Genomic DNA, 20,110 nt, shown 5'->3' with positions numbered 1-20,110 from the left:
AGACATAGAATTTAGATGTAGGCAGTAAATAATAATAATTCTAAATATCAATAAGCACCATTAATAATAAAAAATTATAAGAATAATAATATGAATATTACAAATTGTCATGCAATTAATGGGTCTTTAATCCTCTTTAAACTCCCAAATAAAACAATTTTTTTTCTTTCCACTTCCCCGGTTTCTCTTCTTTGCCGTCTTCCATGTCCATGGCATAAAATGAGGCATGGGGGAGGCGGAGACTTGAATTTATATGGGCGTGTTATTCTAATGACGATCGTATTGCGTACACCTGAATATCAAAGGTACGCACAGTTTCATAAATCAGGCGGTGAGAGGAGTGTAAGCATAATCTTACGCCAACATATACGGCCGTTTCTACGCAAGAATGATAAATGAGGGCCAATATGTTCCACATACCGTACATTTTTGTAGCTCCAGATATCCCTGTCTTCCTGGAACGCACTGATTTTGTACAAAACTCATCGATTTGAAAAGCGCTGTGTCCCTGATTGGCGAGCTAACCTGTACGTTGTGGAAAAAAAGTGCATCAGATAAACTGTAATCATAATTTCTTTCTTTTAATATGAATATACTTGAAAATTACAGGCAAATAGTGAAAAAAGGGGAAAAAACTCCAGGGCTGCAATGATAATAAAAAGAATAAATAAAATAAATTCTACATACAGTATTACTGTAACATGATGTGTAGTTGTTCATTATGGTAAATTACAGTGATGCCCTTACGAAAATGACAATGGTTTTACTACAGTTTAAAAAACACGGTTACTGTAGTAAAACCATTGTAACCACAAAATAACCATGGTTTTGACAACTATGATTTCAAAAATCAGAGTTAAACCATGGTAAGTGTAGTAAAACCATAGTTTTGCTGATAGTAATCAATACACAAAAAAACATAGTTACTACACTTTTACCACAATAAAACCATGGTTAATTTTCGTTAAGGTTGGTTCTAGTGTGCTCTCCCTCTTGCACAAGTTCTCATCAACATCACAGCTGATGTCATTTCTGGCAATGCATCTTGGGAAGTACATTCTGCAATGTCTAATCCAACCCTGGCAAGTCTTTTGAAAAATATGTCCCCACACCCTGCATTCATTACCTCCAGTAAACTCATGTGGTCATGGTGGATGGTGGCCATAAAGAGTTTTGAAAAAAACATATAAACCATAAAGAGTTTTGAAAATCTGGTTTCACAATGTTTGTTATCAACTGAAAAAAGCTGTAAAATAAAAAAAAGTCTGGCTCCATATATTCTTAAGTCTTAAACGTTTCTGCCAGGGCTGTTCGTTCCGAACAGAAACAGTATTTTAACGTTTCCGGTTTTCGGTTCAACCCTAAAATTGACGTTCCTGAACCGGTTAGAACAAAAAAATAAAGTTCCCGAACCGGTTAATAATGTTCCATGTCAGCTGTGGGACATACAAATAAGTAGGCTGATCATAAGGACATTAAACTTAAATTATTAGTCTACATAATTTTCCTTAAGTCTCTATCTTGTCATCAAACATTAAAAAAGGCTACATTACGGGAACACCGGAACTTCCGGTAAACGCCGGGAGGAAATCCAGCCAGATTAAACACAGGTGTGAGTAGCAAACGTAGCGGCTGGGGATTGGATGATGTAAAGACGGAGAGGGATATGAAGAGAGCTTCAAACACGCAAAGCAGGTGTGTTGTGGTAGCAGTGCTGCGTTATTGTTGGGTGTGCTGTTGAACCGTTCCGGTGTACAGAGGGAGGATCTGGGCAAGGTCGCGTTGGTAGCGGCAGGAATTGATGTTCACTGGATAAAGAAGCAGAGAAGGATACAGAGCCAGGGGCTGAGTATATAGTATATTATCCATTTGAAAGTTTCTAAACGAAACGTCCTACGTACATCATTGATGTGTGTGAGTGTTTATTGAGGAACGACTCACCGGAAGTGCTGCCGGAGAAGACTTTAGCAGTGGATTTGAATACCGGGTGAAGAGGATTTCGTCCGCCTTAAGGAGAAGGAAACAAAAGGAGAACATCATTAATCACTGTGAGTACTGGGTACCTTATACAGCGTGTTATTGTGGAGATTGCTCTGTTCAACGTGTATTGTGAGCCTTCAGTAAATAGGTTAACGGCCCTACCACGGAGCAGAGTGGTGGGAGAGCCGGGAAGTAACAACCCAGGGAGAAGTAATGAGCCGCGGCAGTGAAGTCTATCTGACTGGTTTCCACTTTTACAACGCCCAACCGGTCCCGGGAACAGTTCGAGGAAGACAGGGCTTTGACCTTATTTTTCACGTAGAGTGTGAGAAGTGCTGTGGGTGAGTCTGTGCCTTTGCTGTGAGTGTACACTTAAAATTAGTGCAGTGTGATGCTGTGTTTATGCTGTCAGTAGCCCCCTTTACTGAACTTGCCGTGGGAAAACGAGGGGCTGTGGAAGCCGGTGAAACAACTTACATTATATGCTGCTTGTGACCCCTGTATTGAAGACCCAGGTGTAGCGCTCTTTCGGCGATCCTTTGGACTTGCCTTGGCTCGGTGGAGACGGTGGTGAAGTATACCAGTGTACTATACTGCTGTGAGTAAAGAGAAACAAAAAGTGCTTTGTGTATGAAGAAAACTGTACTGTTGTAAAAAGGGTGGTGTGGATTAATCTCACCTGTTAAAGAGCCTCATCAAAGGTGCGCCCCTGTCCTGTTCTCGGTGGCCGTAAGTGGAAGAGAGGAGAGGGCAGCGTTCGACTCGACGTGACAGTGTCAGGCTCCCCCTGAAGTACAAGAGACCTCTGGGAAGGCTCGTGCCATGACGTTTCACTACATAAAGGTCTGTAAGTATACCTATTGATTGGTTGCAGTGCAGTCGCCGTAAGTCCACCGTCCACAAGCAGTATTTGTTGTTGAAATACCTGTTGAATGTCCAAAAACTACTACCAGCTAAAAGAACGATTATAAGAGACGCAGCTGCCAAATATTACTTACCTCTGCTTTATGCTATGAGCCACCAGAGTGACCAGCCGAAGTCCCAGTGTCTGTAAACGTAATCCCCTGTGTTACAGCTATAAGCATGCAGAAGGAGAGAGCCCAAGCCCAGCACCTGTGAAATACATACCTTGTATGCCGTCACGAGTTATCTGGGAGAGAGCACGAGTCCCAGTGTCTGTAAACGTAATCCTCTGTGTTACAGCTATACTGTAAGCCTGCAGAAGGAGAGAGCCCGAGTCCAGCACCTGTGAAATACTTACCTTGTATGCCGTCACGAGTTATCTGGGTGAGAGCAAAAGTCCCAGTGTCTGTAAACGTAATCCTCTGTGTTACAGCTATAAGCCTGCAGAAGGAGCGAGCCCGAGTCCAGCACCTGTGAAATACTTACCTTGTATGCCGTCACGAGTCACCTGGGTGAGAGCAAAAGTCCCAGTGTCTGTAAAAGTAATCCTCTGTGTTACAGCTATAAGCCTGCAGAGGGAGAGAGTCCCGAGTCCAGCACCTGTGGAATACTTGCCTTGCATGCCGCTACAAGTACCTGGGTGAGAGGAAAAGTCGTGGTCACTGTCAAGTAATACTCTGTGTTTACATTTGTGAGCCGTGGAAGAAGAGAGTGTGAGTCCAGTCGCCTGGGAGAACCTACCTGTGTCAACTCTACGATAGAGCCAGAGAGCGGACTACTCTAATACGAGAAGATTGCCAGGTATCTACCTCACTGAACCCAACAATTCACTGTACCTTTATTTAAATCTGCCTCCAGGAGAAGAGGAGGGCGCCACGGGATCAATTAAACAAGACATAGGAGCCTTGTCCCCCCTGTCTTCCCCCGCCCCTCAGCAGTGCCTTGGACCCCAGGCACCTCTCTTCCCCCTGGCACTGCCCATCTGGAGGGCAGAAGGAGAAACCTTTTTAACTTCCCCTTTTCACTTTCCCTCAAATATTTTAAGTAAATTAAATAAAGTTCATTTTAAACTTATACTTACGCTTGGTTTTCTGGTCATTGGGTTGGCTTTGGGACCTCCTCGAGGTGGAAACTAGGAAGGGGCGTGGCTGGTTACATCTGTGGTCCGCCCCGACCTGTGACAGCATAACTGTAATTCTGACATGCCTACATTTGTTGAGTGCAATTAAACACGCGCACACACACAGATGAAGGACGAATTCCAAATAGCGCTGGAAGAAGATGCAGCATTGTAATGGACTACAGTATGAGACACAGTAGCACAACGTTATTAACCGGTTACCATTACTTTAAATAAACGTTTCTGTTCCGGAACATTTATTTTTGGAAAGTTTCTGGTTTTGTTTCTGTTCCTTGCAAAACATCAAAAGTTTCTGGTTTTTGTTTTCGTTCCCTGAACCGGTTCAAGATCAAAACAGTGCGCAACGTTTTGCTACGGTTGAGCGACATGTTTCCTGGAAACGGTGTGCACCGATGGTTTGAGATACGTTTTCTCTTGTTTGGTGGGGGTGTCAGAACTGCAATCCAATCAGCAGCAACATGTAAATAAACCATGCGGTACTAAAGAGACAGCTCGCACAATGGGTTTAAGTTGGAATGTTGTCTTTCATTCTGGAAGGCAGGGGCAGTGACTGTAACATCAAGCATATTTTACAGTATTAAACACCTATTTATAACGATTTTATCAGGCTCCAGAAACATTTAAAAAGAAACACAAAGAATAGCCTATCGGCTACCGTAGTTCCAACTCTTGCGTCATCACAACAGAGTGTTCAACGCATCACTGTTTCTGTCTAATAAACGTTCTGTAAAGTTTTGTTGGGGCTGAACGCAGCACCCTTCTCCGAAGGCTAGACCGTAGGGTTGCCAACTGTCCCGTATTAGCCGGGACGTCCCATATTTTGAGCCTAATTTTTTTTATCCCATCTTGTGTCCCGTTTTTTTTACTGCTACGCTGATCTAACCAGTGACTGATACAACAGGCTTGTTCAACTTCATGCGGCGTCACAAGAACCAAGCGGCAGATAACATGAAAATCCAGCGAGAGCGATTTGAGAAATCATACAGAGAAGACTGCTTTTGAAATGCTCTCGAGCTCTTCATCCAATCACAATCATTATACATTTAAGAGGGTCAAATAACACGATTTTTTTAATATAGTATGTTATTTAGCTGTTTGTGCATGTATATTGAAGACGGTTTCATCAGACGCACATGCGTTGTTGCCATTACGCGTCTGGTCGGAACTTTACTTCCGGTTTCTGTTTGTTTATTGGTCTGACTAGTGGCTAAAATCAAAATGAACTCTGGAACAAATACCTCGTCAAAAATAAATGTTTTGGTTTCCTAGAGACGAGGGGAGACAAAATGACGATCATGAATCACCACTATGTGAAGGGAGGTTTGGCAGACGGTTTGTAGTTAACATTGTATACATTATAGTACACATTTTACACAGCAACATTAGCTCACTGTCATTTTTAATATGCTTTAGCTATAAAATATGAACAATGGTAATCTACTTGTTGTTTATTTTGCTTGTTATCAGAAATAAACTACTTTAAAAAGACTTTGTTGTTATTGATTCTTATAGCGGAGTTTCCTGGAAGTTACATGTGTTCCACGAAAGCCACTTGTTTATGTTGTAACTGCTGAAACCATCTATAAGATCTGCATATTTACAAAGTTCGTTCTCAATTCTAAAGAGATCACTGATCCAGAGACCTACCTAAAACGCCTCAATCTGAAATGCCCCAAGGCATTTGCAACTTTGCTCGAAGATTCACGTGCTTTTGATTTACTGTAAGTGTTTTTTAATTAAAGTATTTAGTGTTGACTTGAAAAAAAATACAGCTCACATAGTCTATGTTAGTTTTAGTTTGTCACACCTGGTCATAAGCTGGTGAGCTGGTTTTAGCTGGTCTCCCAGCTTGGTCTAAGCTTGTATTGCTGGTGTAGCAAGCTGGTCTAGCTGTGTTTTGGTCACTCTTTAAGCAAGTCTAGCTGTGTGGTCAACTTAGCTGGTCAGGCTGGTAGACCAGCTGACCAGCTTTGCCAGACTGGAAGGACCAGCTTAAACCAGCTACTGTCACTTTAAACTTTAAAGTTTATGCTGGTCTTAGTTGGATTTTCCAGTACGTAATTAAAATGAAGAAGATAACGTTTTTACCCTTAGTGCAGGAGACACAAGTGTTTTGTTTTAGACAGATATTAAAGGTAATGGTTCAAGTAAACCCTTACGAAAATTAACTATGGTTTTACTACAGTTAAAACCAAAAAACCATGGTTATAGTAAAACCATGGTAACCACAAAATAACCATCGTTTTGACAACCAAAAAACCATGGTTAGTGTAGTAAAACCATGGTTTTGCTCATAGCAATACACCAAAAAACCATGGTTACTACATTTTTACCATAATAAAACCATGGTTCATTTTCGTAAGGGAAGGGCTGTGTTAAAAGTACCTGCTGTAAATTAACAAACTATTAATAAACCTGATACCATGGCATAAGAGTTATAAATTAATATTTAATTATGAGGTAAGCTATCATTTGGCTTAAATAGCCTACACTACAAAACCATCCTCACTGCTGCGGCAGGACATCTTTTGTCCCGTATATCAGAGTGAGAAAGTTGGCAACCCTACACCGTATTTCAGTTCGCTTCGTGTACATCAGAGGCTGCAGCCTTTCAAAGACCAATAAGTCTCGTCTTCAAAGTCTGCGTCTTTAGAAGGACCCAGCTCTCAAATCGCAAGGCACATAAAATCCATTTGAACCGTTTCCAACACGGTAAGTGCGGCTGGCTTCATTTCCGAGTAGGTATTGCCCACTTGACCGCAGTCTTTATCCGTCTGTTTAACTAATTGAAGTATCAGATTGTCCGAACTTTTAAACCTTGAAGTGACTTCACGTGACAACGATGACTTTGGTGCTGCACGTCGATTAAGTCGAGCATCACCCCAACAAATCAAGGTACTAAATAACTATCATATTTTACTAATTTGTTTAATCAGGATATTAATACAAAATACTTCTGCTGATTGTCTTAATATTGACTGAGGTAGTTGTTTGCTATGACAACGAAACGGCAGGTTTGTGGAATTCTAGACCGTTATGTCGTTTTAGCAGTAATCTAAATATTTTATACATGAAATCGCTCAGTCATGGTATAGTCTAATGTTTTATTTTTTATTCATTATATAGAAATAAACTATTCAGTGTAGAGTATGTTAAGAAAGCTAGAAAGACAAAACTTCTGCTTTTTGCATTCACAGAATAGGCTACTGTGAAAATGGGCTGACATCAATAGTTGTTGTTTTAAAACGAAACTAGTTATTAAATTAAAGACTATAGTTTCGTTTTACAACAACATTTTTTTTTAAAGTTTTAAATGACCATTATGTTTACCCTTGCTTATCGTGGTTGCAGTCTGTGCTTTTTAGATACTAGTGAGATCTACATTAAAAATAACATGCTACAGTAGAGATGCTGAAGGTACTGTACCTGACTTACAGTCGGGACTTTTGTTGTTTTTGTTGCACTAAAATTATGTTTGTTTCGTTTTTGTTACAAACATGTGCACCACAGTGTATGTATTTACACAATTTATTGAATCCATGAGAACCAGAGGTAAAAAGTACACACACACACAAAAAAAATGTTACTCAAATGAATGTACAAGAACTGAGTGTAAATTTTACTCAATGAAAAGTAAAAGTATGTGCCCAGAATCATACTTGAGTAAAAGTAAAAAAGGTACCACATTAAAATTGTACTTAAAGTAAAAGTAACAGGAAGAATAAAAACTAAAGATTCTTGTTTGAAGTGAATGAACCACATTACAAGGTTTTATTCTGCTTTACAACTATTGTATTTATTTATCAAATTGACTACTACCTAATTTCAGTATGCAACATGCTACTCAAAGTTGTAAAACCTCGAATTTAACTTAAGCAGAAGCCGATTTTCAAAATTCAAGCTCTATTAAGCCTCTCACAGGCTGCCGATGCAGGAACAGGTGTATTAGACCTTGTTAGCACTGTCAGTCCAAATCCAATTTTGGTGCATATCCGATAGAAATCCAATCACATTTAGAACATGTGAACGGCCAAACACCACATGAAATCCCTTTTTTCTAATCCATTAAAAAAAATTTTATTTTAATTTTTTTAAATCAATCGCATTTCCAGAATATATGGTAAGTTTGTTCATCTGAACACTTAATGTGCCGTGTTAACAAACCATCGTATTGGACTAATACTGTAACATCTATGACTAACAACTGCGTTTTGAACATTACATGAAACCTTACATAATGAAAAAAAACTATGTCATCAAACACAACATTTATAAAACTTGATAACTTTACCTCATGTGTAACATGATTTCCCGTTCCCATCTGATTGATGAGCATCAGCGTTTGAGTTAAAGACAACAAATCCCATCAGTCCACGCTGCTTCAGAGCGTCATTAATCTACGTCATTGTTATTGATTTGATCTGGCGCCCTCTAGCGGCGCGGATTATACAAGTTTTTACAAGTACTTCACACTTCTGATGAGAACCATGCAAGGATGCTTACTTTAGTGTTGCCACACCTTATAGTTCTCATGCCACCCCATAAACAATTTTCTAGATCCACACCTGGATAGGGTAAAATGAGAATCACGATTCTTTTGCTTAAAATAAAAATCTTTAATAAAACTTTTTTATTGACTTTTTTTATCTTAGTTTTTACACGTGCAAAGTGTAGATAAACTTTAAATTAAGTTAATGTTAATTTAAGAGTGATTATGTTTTAATTTTATTTAAAGAAAAACTTAAAAATATACATTTTAAGTAGTGGGTGTGTTTTGGGTTTAATGGGTGTGTTTTGGGTGAAATGTGCAATAAACCAATGAGAGTCTCAGCTATCATCCCCTTTAAAAGCCAGCTGCGCTGGCGCTATGTCTAATCCCTATTTAGATGACGGATTTTGTAAGCTGAAAAACTAACCGGAGGAAGAAGATCCCCAGTTTAAGATTAATGTTAAATAATTGTGTTGTTTTTCACTTGTATTGAAATTGTTATTTTTTTATTTAAAGGCGCTGTATGTAATTTACAGGTAACTCAGGTAAACTCCCACTGCAACGTTTAATTGACTGCATTTAGCCTTTGTAATGTGGTTTTACGTAGGTACATTTACGGTAAGATAACGAAAACGGTTAGCGAACTACACTGAACAATTTCAGTATAACAGTAAAGCCTGGTATACACTGTGCTATTTTAAATAGTCATTTAGGCTTGATGCTTGCCACACTGTGCGATCAATATCGTAGTTAAGTCCATGTCACACTGTATAATCTCAGTTTCCATCAATGTCAGACTGTACGAGTTTAAAGACTTTTAAAAAGCGGACGCACGCAAACAAACGCGTCCGCAGTTTTACGTCATCGATCGATGACGGCTGGGCGAACACACGCTAAAGCGAAGGCTAGCAAACCGAAACAACATCTACAAAACTAAAGCACATAATCGAAATATATTTGACATGCTTTGTAGTAATGTTAGCTTACCTGTCCAAAAGGATGAAAGCCAACTCCGGATCCGTTTTTATACCCAAAACAAAGCGGAGGTTTCTCCATAATTCAAATGCCCTGCCAATGTTAATCTGTGTTTTTAAAAAAATCCGAAGTTGATCCAATTCACGTTTGGCCTTACGAGCTTCAGCAGATAACTTTTTTCCTTCACAATATGTGGAGTTTGTGTTGGAGTCTGTGTTGTGCTGGGAGCAGGTCGTTTCAGTCTGTTATCAGACAGTGTCGTCGCTGTTGAGCGCATAGTCAGTAGACGAGGCGAGAGGCTCGGGAACGCGCATGCGGTTGACATCACTGTATTTCGCGCCAAATCCGACCCGGTACTTTCCCATAAAAATTATAATATTTTTTTCAGAGGTAATAGCCAAACCTGCAAAGTGGATAATTTTAATGTGAGATTACAACCCATTCGCACACAGGCAATTGAAAAGGGATTCGTTTAAGTAGAAACGTTACGTACAGCATCTTTAAACCTTTAAAACCCGTTTTCTTTTAGTCATGGAAGTAAAAAAGCAGGCTTTTAATTGCTTTAAATGTATGGCTATCCATTATCATAAAAAAATAATTTACAAGTATGTAAGAAAAGGTTTGTACTCTAAAAAGACTTTATTTGTAACAGTAGACAAAGAATTTACAAACGGCTCTCCGAGCGTTTCAGCACTTGGACAGCGTCAGTTTAAGCATTTAAGATGTTTCTCATCTCACCATATCCACAGGTACAGTGTCATCATATACAATAATTCCGTGAGGTACAGTAGCATTAAAAAAATATTTAAAAACAGATGCCTTTGTTTAAAGCAAAGCATTTATTTACTTACTTACCAGGCTACAGGTGAAGCAGCTCTTTGCGTCTTTTAACGTCTCATAATCGGTCCTCATTTATGTCCAAGAGACTCAATAATAATCTTTTACATTCAATCCTTTAATCTTTCATATTTAAAAGCGTTTTTGTGCTGCTGCACATTCATGTATGTGATAAGCAAACCCGCGTTGTCGATCCATTTATAGGTGCATATTACTAATGCGCTCTTTAAATAACAAAAAACATATTGCGCCATTGACTTTAGACTTTAGACCAGATTTTTGTTGGTTAGTTGCCCCAAAATAACAACGTGCCAACAATGCGCTAGGACACACCTCGTTTTTACACCAGAATGCCCATGGGCGCAAAAATGGGCGCAAATGCATTTGCTATTTAAACAATGTGGCGCTAAACATGAAAATGATCATTGCGCAGGGTGGAAACTAGCAAAAGACACTTGCTAGTTTCACACAGCAAGTGTGAGCAGTACGTGTGCGCATGTTTTTTTCAGCGCCCATGTTATTTATATATATAGACACGGTAGGGATAGGAAGTGGGTAAGCGGATTAAACTGGTTCAGCCGGTGTTCGTTGGTCGCGCATCGGCTGGGCATCACGTTGAAGGACAGCCAGTAGATCAGTGGTGCGATGACCTTCACAGCTACAGGAACTGGGTCTGTTTGTCTCATTGTCCTCGGGGTCGAGGACGAGACAGGGAGACAAAAACAGAATTCTATTAGCGTAGGGGCCGTTCGCATGTAATGCAAGTGTCATACATTATGTAAGGGATAATGTAGAGGCAGCCGGTAGTTATTGGGAAATAAGCCCCAACAGTGTTTGTATCACACTGAAGGGGCTTATTTCCCAATAGCTACCGGCTGCCTCTACATTATCCCGCTTATTACACGGCTACTTGCCACATAAGAAAAAAAACTGGACATGAATATGAATTTGAAACATTTTATTGGTATATTTGTTTTAAATTAACATTTTTATCCTTCCGCGAAACTTTGCACAGATGCATAAAATGATCTTAATACCTTATTAAGATCCTCTGCTTCATACTTGTCTGTCTCCATTTTTTTCTCTTTAACCAGTCTATGAGAAGTTTTAATGCCCATTCTGTATTTTTTTGTGTGTTGGCTTCGTAGCTGCCATGCTCTATTTTGTCAAGTTCAGTCTCAGTAAGCTGTCTGTGTCTTGTCGTGGTTGTCGAGTGTTTGTCACAAGATGGCGCCAAACAGACAGTAATCTTTATTGATCTTTATTGGCGCGGAGCGATTTTACTCGTGCAAGTAGTTCGGCTATGCGTTATTATTTTGGAGCGGTTATTATTTGAAAAGAACGAACCTGCAAATGTCTCAACTGACCAATCAGAATCAAGCTGGAAAAGTAAATTTACTTGACATTCTATGTGAATGCTTTGTTAAAGAAGAATGTCTTAGATTTAAATTGCTCGACTGTGTCTGATACTCGAACATTTTTTGGTAAATCATTCCAGAGCGTAGGGGCCAAGTAGGAAAAGGATCTACATGCACCTTTAGACACTTTTGATATTCTAGGGATAATTAAGTAACCAGAATTTTGTGATCGCAGTTTACGTGGTGGATTGTATTCTGATAGTAGTTCTTTTATATACGAGGGCGCTAGGCCATTTAAGGCTTTGTAGGTGATTAGTAATATTTTACATTGTATGCGATATTTAACTGGTAGCCAGTGTAAAGATGCTAGAATTGTACTAATGTGGTCAAACTTTTTAGATCGAGTAAGCACTCTTGCGGCGGCGTTTTGAACCAGCTGTAGCTTGTTTACCTGATTTGCATTGCATCCCCCGAGTAAAGAGTTACAATAGTCTATTCTAGAGGTCATAAAAGCATGGATAAGCTTTTCTGCATCTGATGCAGACAGCATATGGCGTATTTTTGAGATATTTCTAAGATGGAAGAATGCTGTGCGGCAGACGTTGGAGATATGACTATCGAAAGATAGATTGCTGTCAAACATTACGCCTAAATTCTTAACCATGGAAGATGGCACCACCGTGCAGCCATCTATGGGCAACTTGTAATCTGACATATTATGTTTGGAGCGATTTGGTTCAATAATAAGTATCTCAGTCTTATTGGAGTTTAGCATAAGAAAGTTATGTGCCATCCAGTCCCTAATATCACTAATGCAGTCTGTTAGCTTAGCAAACTGCTGTGTTTCACCAGGATGTGACGAGATGTAAACTGGGTATCATCCGCATAGCAGTGAAAGCTTATGTTATGTTTCCTGATAATGTTTCCTAGAGGTAACATATATAACGAGAATAGGATAGGATCCCTGAGGTACGCCGCATTTAACGGGGGAGTGATAGGACTCTTCCTCATTTACATAAACAAAGTGATATCGATTGGTTAGATACGACCTAAACCAGGCTAACGCCTGACCACTGATGCCAACATAGTTTTCTAGTCTATTGAGTAGGATTCTGTGATCTATTGTGTCAAAGGCTGCACTAAGGTCTAGTAATATAAGGATTGAGATTTCACCACGATCGGATGTTAATAGGAGGTCATTTGTAACTATAAGCAGCGCTGTTTCTGTGCTATGGTGGGGCCTGAATCCTGATTGGAACTTTTCATATGTATTATTATTCGCTATGAATGTGCGTAGTTGGCTTGCCACTACTTTTTCTAATATTTTAGAAAGAAAAGGTAGATTTGAGTAGGGATGGGCACGAGTTCTCGATTGCTCGAGTACTCGAACGTGGCATCGATGATCGATCACGAAAACGATGATCATGTGGGTTTATTTATTTATTTATTGTGGATATGGCGGCATTTGGATGTCTGGTTAGCATTACAAGCGCATGTGGCAGTAAAGACAGGATCTGGAGATGCGTGTTTGACGTTGTGTCAAGCTACGCACACCGACGTATGACATCAGTAACATTACCATGCGTGATTCAAAAACAAACAGATAATTCGCGGGACCGCACCGCAGAAACCCACCGATCCGCGCAATGCGCGGCAGCCCGCCAGCCCGCCGATCCCGTGAAGCCAGCCACAACTCACATCGCTGAGGCACTATGGTTTAAAAGGATTTCGTGATTTTCGGAAACAGTCAGTCAGGTGCAAAATGTACAGGGCCGTCAAAAGTTCAATGGATTATCATCTCATATTTAAACATCAAATGTCAAGAGATTTAGGTAAACACTAAAATGATAGCAAAACACTTAAAGCTGCTTAATGTTATGAAGCTTGAGCTTTGACTGGACGTGTTTAAAAGTGCGCTGTTTTTGATGCACATCCACAAAGGGAGTTAAACTTTCTTTTTTTTTTAGATAACTTAGTTGAAACCTTAGTTGAAGTCTTGCATTTTATGCAGATAGATGCACAGAAAGCGCTTCGGTTTGTGTTTATTAACCCTTTAGTTTCACTTCATCACGCAACTTTTCCTGTTAGAGGTTTCTGTTAAAAACATTTAATTCATTAATATTCTAGTATGTGTTCATTGTTCTGTCATAGTTTCTTCAAAATTAAGTTTTATTTGAGTGTTTTAATCAAAATATTTTCATTTTCACCATGACGTCTACGCCCCGCCCCTTTGATTGCCCCACCCCCAGTTAATTGAGTACTCGTTCTTCAGACCTATGGATTAATCGAAATGAAAAAATGACATAAATGCACATCCCTAGATTTGAGATTGGACTCTAAAGTTATTAAGATCTCCCTGGTAAAGGTTTGGTTTTTAAATGAGCGGTCTAATAACTGCTAGTTTGAAAGCTGTTGGAACGTATCCTAATTCTAGCGATGAGTTAAAGATATTTAGTACCGTGTCTGACACTACATGGAATACCTCTTTTAGTAATTTTGTGGGAACGGGGTCTAATATACAGGACGATGATTTAGATGGCGTTACTAATTTAGAGAGCTTTTCTATTGTAGTAGGTTTAAATGACTCAAGATGTTCGTATGATAATCTAGTGGTAAATGTACTATTGGGTAGAGTGGTGGCTGCTTGCGTAGTTTCTATGTTTTCCCTAATAAACACAATTTTGTTAGTAAAGAAGTTCATGAAGTCGTTACTATTGTGTTGGAGTTTACTATTGGTTTCTGTTTGTTCTTTGTTTCTAGTCAGTTTCGCAACTGTGCTAAACAGGAAACGAGGGTTGTTATGATTTTCTTTAATAAGCGTACTGAGATAGGTAGATCTGGCAGTTTTAATAGCCTGTCTGTAGTGTTGAACACTCTCTTTCCATGCTGAACGCCATACCTCAAACTTTGTGCTTCTATAATTTCTTTCCATTTTTCTAGCTAATTTTTAAGGGCTGCAGTATGATGGTCATACCATGGAGCTGGCGTTTTTTCTTTGATTCTCTTTTTTCGAATGGGAGCAACGGCATCCATCGTGCTAGAGCAAACGTTGTTCAGGTTTTCTATTATAATATCCAGATCTTCACGTTTATCTGCTACATGTTTCATTTGAGACAGGTCTGGAAGAGTGCTAATCTATTGTGTCAAAGGCTGCACTAAGGTCTAGTAATATAAGGATTGAGATTTCACCACAATCAGATGTTAATAGGTCATTTGTAACTCTAAGCAGCGCTGTTTCTGTGCTATGGTGGGGCCTTAATCCTGATTGGAACTTTTCATATGTATTATTATTCGCTATGAATGTGCGTAGCTGGCTTGCTACTACTTTTTCTAATATTTTAGAAAGAAAAGGTAGATTTGAGATTGGTATAAAGTTATTAAGATCTCCCTGGTCAAGGTTTTTTTTTTGGTCATTAATTATTTCACTGATAATAGGCTCTTTATTGGTAAGCGATCTAATGTTAAGAAGGCCGAATTTTAACATTTGAGTTTCATCTTTTAATGTATTGTGTTCTAATTTTATGTTAATAAGATTTGTACGAGACGAGGTAAACGGTGCTCTGTATTTATTTGTTCGAGGAACAAACACAGTCGAGATGTGTTGGTACTCTGGTAAAAAAGGCTCTATGTGCTGGGATATATGTGATCTTGACATGTCAAGACATGGGTAAGCCGATCTGTCTGTTTCCTGACCTGGGCCCTGGATAGTCAGACAATATCAAAAGTAAGACTGTTGGTCAGATTTCTAGAGAGTATAGCACTTCCTTCCGGAGACGGATGGAGACCATCTCTCTTTAGCAGGTCAGGTCTTCCCCGGAAATGCTTCCAATTGTCTATAAACCCTACGTTATGCTGAGGGCACCACTTTGACATCCAGCCATGAAGAGACACTAATCTACTGTAAGTTTCATCCCCCGGTATGCGGGGAGGGGACCAGAGCAAATTACATTGTCTGACATTGTTTTTGCAATTTCACACACCTCTTTAACTCTTTCCCCGCCATTGACGAGATATCTCGTCAATTAAGAGAAAACGCTTCCCCGCCAATGACGAGATTTTCCGTCTTCCCGCAATACCGCTATTATCCACCAGGTGGCCCTTCCGCAACTTTTTAAAACCGGAAGTATTGCCCTATGGCAAGCTGCTGCATGTCCGTGTCTGTTTTAAAGATCGCTCTGAATGAGATCTCTATGAAAAGTCCGTCACAAATATGGAATTATTTTTGCTTTTTGCTCAAAATATGGTGTTTTTGCAAAAACCTACCCATATTCAAAAGCTGATTGCAAAAGAACCACTAAAGGTAGGATGAAACGGGTTTTTTGTTTGAAAGCAGTGGGTCTGTTCTTTCATTTGGTATATTGTATGTTTATTTATTTAAAGAAGAACATTTTCTGGAAGGCATTAAACTTTGGTGAAAATCATGAAAAACGCTGGCGCTGGCTGGCAACTTTTTTTAAAAACGCTGGCGGTGAAAGAGTTAATAGTATCTTTGGTGATCTCCGACTTGCGGAGTCTGGTGTCATTCGTGCCGGCGTGGATAACAATCTTAGAAAACGTACGTTTAGCATTAGCCAGCACTTTAAGTTTGGATCTAATGTCAGACGCTCTGGCTCTATACAATCGACTATGGTGGCTGGTGCCTCAATGTCAACGTTCCTGAGTATAGAATCTTCAATAACCAGGGCACTATTAACAGACGTCTCAGCCGGTGTATTGCTGAGTAGAATCTGTTTGATATTAAAACCGGAGCGTGATTTGGGTGACGAATGTTACTATGCCGCCTGACAGTCACCCAGTTAGTCAGCCGCATTGACTCTGAAGTCGGAACCGAGCCATGTGTATTACGCTTAACACTAGGCGCACCCGAAACAGTGTTTGTAACATTAACATTAGCGGCCTTACTGTCCTCAACTAGCGTTCGGATGCGTGCTTCTAGTTCTGCAACCTTCTCCGTCAGCCTTACTACTTTAATACACTTAGCACATGTAAACCCCTCTATGCTGACGGAAGAAGCTAAACTGTACATGTGGCAAGTAGTGCAGGTTACAATGACAAGCGTAGTCTTACCGTTTTCATGCTGGGCGGTGGCGTCTCCGTTCGCCCGAACGCGGTCCGTGAAGCTGCATCGAGACGGGTGCTCGCTCGCAGCACGCCTCGGCCCCTAGCGTCTGTGGTCAGAGTGATGTGAGGCACGCTGACTCTGCGAAGATAAGGCAGCACCTCCTTCACAGCTTCCCGATCTGGTGAGGACAGGTCAGAAAAGCATACATCGGATGAATCCGCCATTAGATTGCCAACGAAGGAAGGTTTAAGTAAACTGACGGTAACAAAATGCTAGCTTTAGCCGGCACCGACTGGTGATGCTAGCGGGCTATATGCTAACACTGTGTGTTACTAGTGATAAAATCATTGTGCTTAGTAATACAATTCAGTAATCGTCAAGGTAAAGTATTCTTAAGATAAACTAATAAGTTATATTATATAGATAGGAATAAAATAGTGAAAAAAATAGGATTTAGCTGATAAGCTCAACAGAGCTTCGGGCTTGCGACTCCTCTCCTCGTCTCAACACAACACATACATACAAGACAATACAGCATTTCGTGTAGGTGTAGCAAGTGAACAAAATTTTAATTTAAGAAACTTACTATTGCTCTTCTGATTTGGCTGTGAGATTCGCTGAGAATGAATTGAGAATGAATTGGCTGTGAGACACTAGCCAAGATACTAACATAACGTGACTGATTCGACACAGAACTCTAGTCCCCATCCGGTTTGTGACGTCACGCTGAACAGATCGTGCATCGTAGCTCCGTCGAGTTCATCATCTAAAAGCTTTTTTTTTTACCATCTTATTCCTATTTATATAATATAACTTATTAGTTTTACATAGGAATACTTTACCGTGACGATTATTGAGCAGTACTACCACGTGAAACTATTTATCACTAATAAACACCCAGTGTTGTTAGCATATAGCCCGCTAGCATCCACACGGTGGAGGCTGAAGCTAGCATTTTCCGATCTAATGGCGGATTCATCTGATATATGCTTTTCTGACCTATCCTCACCTGAGCGGGAAGCTGTGGAGGAGTTGTTTCCCGGTTTTAGCAGATCCAAGGCGAGGTACAGCGCCCACTTCAGCCTGCCTTCCGACGTCCACAAGCGAGCAACAAACATGCATTCCACGCGATGCAGCTTCACGGACCGTGAACGACATGAAAGCGATCGGGAAGCTGTGGAGGAACCGCTGCCCGGCCTTCGTAGATTCGGCAAGCCAAACATCACCCTGGCCCCAGACGTTCGCAGGCGACCGAGGCATGTCACAACCGAACACCCCACGCGATGCAGCTCCGGGGACCGCGTTCGGGTAAACGAAGACGCCATCGCCCAGCATGAAAGCGGTAAGACTCCGCTTGTTATTGTAACATGTACTACTTGCCACATGTATAGTTTAGCTTCTGCTGTTAGCATAGAGGGGTTTACATGCACTAAGTGTATTGAAGTATTAAGGTTAACTGAGAAGGTTGCTGAACTAGAATCGCGCATCCGAACGCTAGTTGAGGATAGCAAAACCGCTAATGTTACTGTCGCAAATAATCTATCGAGCGAAAAGACTAATGGCTCGGTTCCGACATCAGATGCTAATATAAATATTACAAATACTGTATCGAGCGCGCATAGTGTTTATCAAAATACACATGGCTCGGTTCCGTCATCAGAGTCAAGTCGGCGGTCAAACTGGGTGACTGTTAGGCGGCATAGTCATATAAGGCGTCCTTCTAAGACCCATAACGTAACGACAATTTCTAACAGATTCGATCCCCTAAGGAGTATACCAGCTGAAACACCTTTTAAAAGTGCCCTGGTCATTGGAGATTCTATACTCAGGAACACTAACATTGAGGCACCAAACACCATAGTCGACTGTATACCGGGAGCCAGAACGTCTGACATTAGATTCAAACTTAAAGTGCTGGCTAATGCTAAGCGGAAGTTTTCTAAGATTGTTATTCACGCCGGCACGAATGACACTAGGCTCCGCCAGTCGGAAATCACCAAAGATAATATTAAGGAGATGTGTGAAATTGCAAAAACAATGTCAGACAATGTAATATGCTCTGGTCCCCTCCCCGCCTACCGGGGAGATGAAACACATAGTAGATTAGTGTCTCTCAATGGATGGATGTCAAAGTGGTGCCCTCAGCATAACGTAGGGTTTATAGACAATTGGAAGCATTTCTGGGGAAGACCATTTCTCCTAACCCGAGATGGCCTTCATCCGTCATCGGAAGGAAGTGCTATACTCACTAAAAATCTGATCAATAGTCTTAATTCTGATATAGTATGACTATCCAGGGCCCAGGTCAGGAAACAGACGGATCGGCTTAACCGTCCATCTGTTAGCTGCCGTGATATGTCAAGACCACTTATATCCCAGCACTTCGAGTCAATCTTACCGAAATATCAGCACATTTCAACTGTATCTGTTCCCCGAACAAATAAATACAGGGCACCGCTTGTTACATCTGGTACAAATCTGATTCAAATAAAATTAGAAAACAATACATTAACAGATGAATCTCGAATCTTAAAATTCGGCCTTCTTAACATTAGATCGCTTACCAATAAAGAACCTATTGTCAATGAAATAATTACAGACCAAAACTTAGATGTACTCTGTTTAACAGAAACCTGGCTTAAAGCAGACGACTACATTAGTTTAAATGAATCCACCCCACAAGACTATTATTATAAACACGAACCTCGATTAAATGGGAGAGGGGGTGGTGTAGCTACAATATACAACACAATGTTTAAAGTAAACCAAAAATCTGAGCTAAAATTTAAATCATTTGAAGTAATGTTGTTAAATATGGAAATAACTGATCGTAACCACAAACAGCTTTCTTTTGCTTTAGCGACAATCTATAGACCACCGGGCCACCATGCAGATTTCCTTAATGAAATAGCAGATTTCCTATCTGAGCTTGTAGTCACTGTAGATAAAGCTCTTATTGTTGGTGATTTTAATGTCCATGTGGACAACCCAAAAGACGCATTAGGACGTGCGTTTATAGATGTTCTAAATTCTCTCAATATTAGACAAAACGTGACAGGGCCAACGCATACTCTTAATCACACATTAGACTTAATTCTGTCACTCGGACTCAATATTAATGACGTCGAAATATCACCTCAGAGTGATGCAGTTTCTGACCATTACCTTGTGTCATACACTGTACTTCTAGATAGGATCACTCAATCTACAACATGCTACCGACTAGCCAGAACAATAATTTCCACCACTAAAGATAGCTTTATTAGCACTCTTCCAGACCTGTCCCAAATGAAACATGTAGCAGATAACTGTGACGATCTAGATATTGAAATAGAAAACCTAAACAATGTCTGTTCTAACACATT

General features: G+C 40.2%; 1 protein-coding gene across 1 annotated transcript in view; it reads left to right on the top strand.

Moving 5' to 3' along the window:
• The first annotated feature begins 6,625 nt into the window (after positions 1–6,625).
• Positions 6,626–20,110, top strand: part of LOC135770764 (uncharacterized) — a 49,895-nt gene continuing 36,410 nt past the window's right edge. The window contains exon 1 of the mRNA XM_065280554.1: positions 6,626–6,919. The gene's annotated coding sequence lies outside the window, so the exon portion shown is untranslated. The remainder of the gene's footprint in view (positions 6,920–20,110) is intronic.

The sequence above is a fragment of the Paramisgurnus dabryanus genome, chromosome 8 (genome assembly GCF_030506205.2).
Source record: "Paramisgurnus dabryanus chromosome 8, PD_genome_1.1, whole genome shotgun sequence".
NCBI classification, from domain to species: Eukaryota; Metazoa; Chordata; class Actinopteri; order Cypriniformes; family Cobitidae; genus Paramisgurnus; species Paramisgurnus dabryanus.
Note: the sequence above shows the minus strand (reverse complement) of the source record. Positions and strands in the feature narration are given on the sequence as shown.